Below are 4,517 nucleotides of genomic sequence, written 5' to 3' on the forward strand. Positions count from 1 at the left end.
GAATTTTTGCGGCTATCGGGGAAGTTGTGAAAGATGTTAACATTGATAGAAAGCGTATGATTAACATAAATTTCATTTTAAAACAAATATTTAAAATGCTTGATCTTCCTTTTGAAAAGGTCAAGACGAGTAAATCCAAAAAGACACTTCAATCATATGAACGATATTGGAAAGACATCCTGTCATTGGCATCAGACCGAATTAATGAAATAGTTAAGGAATGAATTTGTCATTGTATTTAGCGTAGAACTTGTCAACACTAGGACAAACATCAGTCACAAAATCATCTACATTTTTTAATTCTGTGTGAAACGATGGTTGAAAATCACCGCTTCTCAACATGTCTTTTATTGAATTCAATAGATGTTGATAACTTTGGTATGCATATGTGCAATTTTGTATTTTAAGATCCAGTGATTGGAAATCCATGTAAGACTTGATTAACAAAGCACAAGTGCTGATAGCTACAAGGGCTATACCTCCTGTCACCACAGCCAAAACCAAACCACCTGCTCCAGTTAGAACAGAAATACTATTACCTATCAATTTAAATCTTTTGAACCGTTTTACAGCCTGTTTGTAAGCCCAACACTTTCTATGGTATGCCTTATAATAGCTCTTTAGTTCATCAACCTGATCTTCTGAGAGTTTGTCTGAAATATGGTTCCAGCTAAATATTCTCTTTTTTCGATCTGCCATATATATGGTCTAGATTGTTAATCGTCTGCACAGACAATATAGTATACCACTGACTTGACCACAAAAAGGTGATCTTTTAATCAGTTTAGTTGTGTATTTTTCTGAAATAGCATAAGTGTAACCTCTACCGAGCTTATGGTGGTCATAAAACCTCCCGGAAGCATCATGTAATACACTATGTGAATTTAATATATCAATCCAACCGAAGAGCTTTTCAAGTAACCATGTTAGACAGCCACTACCTGGTCCAAGAAGACCAATTTCACCATCATTGAGTTCAAGAATCTCATTCATAGACATGTCTCTTTTAAAATAGAAACAGTGCAGGTATTGATAAACAAGTGCTGATTTTAATATTTTGTCATTAATGCATGGATGTTTTTCTTTTGCTTCTTGAAAACTATATTCCACAAATCGTAATAAATTGTCGATATACATATATATTGAGTTATATATTTTGAAAATCCACATCACAAATCGAAATGATTTTGAATGAATCTGAACATATTTTTCAATTCATCATCAGACAGAGATTTAGCCCAAACGGCAAAAGCATATAAATCCATTTTACAGAACTTTATAGCAACGCCATTATCATGAACCTGACATCCAATGAATATTTCTTGTGCTGAACCTGTAAGAGTAGCAGAAATTGTTTCTGTTTTAATCGGAGTCACTGTTGAAACACCTCTAAAAAGTTCCATATTTGTCTGATTAACACGGATCGTCCACACCTCGATATTACCTGTGAGATTCGGCAAAGAAAGAACTTCGAGTCTACCATCCGATATTGAACCAAAATCGATATAGACTGTGCCGTCTCCCCATGGTAAATGCACACCGAATCTGATGGCTCCACGCCCCCATTGAAATTGTGATTGGTCAGCTATCGATTCTGTTTTGACAATCAACATTACTGTACATGTGTTACCAGAACTACCCGCTATTTCAGAAACATCAAATGATTTTTTTTCCAAATAGTCATCACTACCATCGAAACGAATGAAAAAACGTTTTTTCAATGAATCCCTCAGAAGAAGAGGCTTTTTTGAATTGGTTTGTTGTGAAAAATCGATATTATTCACAGGATCAATCCATGAACTAACTCTATCATTTGAATCGGCTGTGACTACTGATAAAGCTGGAATTAATGCAATGCTGATTTTGTCTAACACTGGTATACCAGGTAGACTGTTCGAAATAATAAAAGTCGATCTGTCTAACTTCAAATCGAGTTGTTTTTTTATGACAACATGGTTATCTTCCGTAGCAGCCTTAACGACGAGATTTCTGTCCGTTTCTATATGTCCATCATCATTTACTGAAAGTTGAGCTTGAGCTTGATAGGTAAAATCATCATCAGAGTGATAGTCAATGGTGTATTCAATTCTGTCACCATTGTCGTCAAGAAGATGTGTACCATCTAAATTTTTTACATACAATGTCATATACTGTTGCATTATATAATTCAATTAATCAGTAATGTTTTGTAATGTACAATGTAAACATAAGATCTTACGCCATCCCCATCGTCATCATCAAAATTTATTCGTATGTTTGTTATGTTTTCAAAATATCGATTGATATTGACAGTAAGTATTTTGCTTGTTGAAAAATCTATGTCATAAAATACACTAGCGTCTCCATAAAAAGTTATATCGTGATTCGACTCTGATGGATAATTTTTTTTAGCATAAATTTTTATTTTATCAATATAAATTTTAGTAAATGTTAGAGGTACTGTTCTAGAAATATTGAAATCACAACCCAGTGATGATTCTGAAGTGGTTCCATAGGCGTAAGACGGTAATATCTTATCAAATAACCCTAAAATTTTATTACCATTCATATTGATTGGTACATGCATTTGAAATTGATTATTTACAACTTGATAAGCCAATTCGTAATCATAGATAGTAAAATCAAGGTTGTTTTTTGCTTCGCCTTTTATACCGTAAATCAGGACATACAATGGTAAAAGAGTTGGGCTTCTATTGTCATAAGTGGATTGAACAGTTACATATAACCGTCTTTCGATAGTTGGTGAAGAACCATCTGGTGATAAGTTCATGATAAAGCGATAATATTTATAATCTGTGTTGGTTTTGACTGTAGTGGTTCTATCGGTGTTCATGTTTCTTTTTTCAAAAGTAACCTGAAATGAATTAAACTCCACATCAAAACCAGTTTTTTGGAAATATATTTCTAAACACACAGTATATTTATCGCTATAATTGTCACGTATCAGTTTGAATAGATTAAAATCGAATCGTCCTTTGAACAGACTGGAACCATCTGTTGCCTTTTGAACCTTGAATGAAAATGCTTTTTTGTTGTTTTTATGTGGTGAGTCATTATAGTCGATTAAATTGGCATCCTGTATTCCATAATCTTCTGTAAATTCTCCATCATCCATAGCATATTTCAGCACATTTTTTCTGTTTGTGTGAGTAGTTATGTGACTCTTCACTATTTCGTCGTCTACATATTTCTTATTTTTTTCTATTTGTTCGTCTGTATATTTATTGTTTTCGGTACTTATAGTCGAAAAAGCGTCATTTACTTGCTTCAAAGTTATGGCATCTTGATTATGTGTGGCGTTTCCGAGATTTATTATTCGTTGATTGTTCATGTCTAGAACAGAAGTCATTACACCGCTTCCATCCAATTTCAATGTTTTTCCAACCTCGGAATCGACATAAGCTTTGTTAGTCACATCTCTAGCACCGGTTGGTTGTCCGCAATTTATTATTTTGTTCAAAGACATATCCAAATTTCCAGTCATTTTAGAGGATCCGTCTAAACGAAGTGAATCTAAAAATAATCGATCAACGTAACCTTTTCCTGTGGCATCATTTACACCTGTCGGATCAGCAAGATTGATGATCTTGTTGTTGTTTATATTCAAATTTCCAGTCATTGCTTGCGTACCATCTCGCAACACAACCTGATTTGTATTGGGTTTGGTTGATAAACCAGTTTGTAATTGGTGTTTTGTAACAGCGTCAGAATTGCCAGTGCCTTCAGCAAGATTGCTGATTTTATTATTTCCAAAGTCAAAATTGCCAGTTACGGAAATACTTCCATCTTTTTTCAAATAATTAGCCAGCTCCGTTTTGTCAGCTTTAAAATTAAAAGAGCTGTCAACGTAAAATTTATTAGAAGCATCTGAATGTAGTATCGGGTCTTTCACTCCGAGGATTCTTTGATTTTTCATGTCAATCGGATTTTGGGCTTCTATCTTTCCATCATTTGTATTTAAATCAAAATAAAAGTTATGCATATGCGCACTACTGACAGCGTCACTCTGACCATGTCTAGCAGGAGCGATATTTTCAACCCGTCTGTTATCCATATTGAGGGCTCCAGTCATTGCATTGCTTCCGTCCAATTTTAATGTCTTAGAAACTTCCGAATCAACATACCTCTTAGTAGTTGCATCGTCATTCGTTTGAGGTGAATCTAAATTTCTCAGTTTTTTATTCTGCATATCATAATCACCGTCATCTGTTAGTTTAAAACCAACACCAGGCAATCCTTTTACTATTTCAATAACTTTTTCATGTGAATATGTGTCTTCAGGTAATTTACCATTGGAGTAACTCATATATACAATTGGTTTATATTTTTTCATCGAAATTCTTCTTTACTTGTTTCTTGGGTTTGTCAATATTTATAAAACTAAAAGGGTCTATGGTTGCTCTCTCGTATAATTGTTTGGATACATTGTTTTCGCGGCATATGAGACTTTTTTCATTATTGCTCGGAAAATCATAAATGGCGTAATGTGAGCAGTTTAATCTAATATCTTTTGGTGT

The sequence above is a fragment of the Montipora capricornis genome, chromosome 6, assembly GCF_036669925.1.
Source record: "Montipora capricornis isolate CH-2021 chromosome 6, ASM3666992v2, whole genome shotgun sequence".
NCBI lineage: Eukaryota > Metazoa > Cnidaria > Anthozoa > Scleractinia > Acroporidae > Montipora > Montipora capricornis.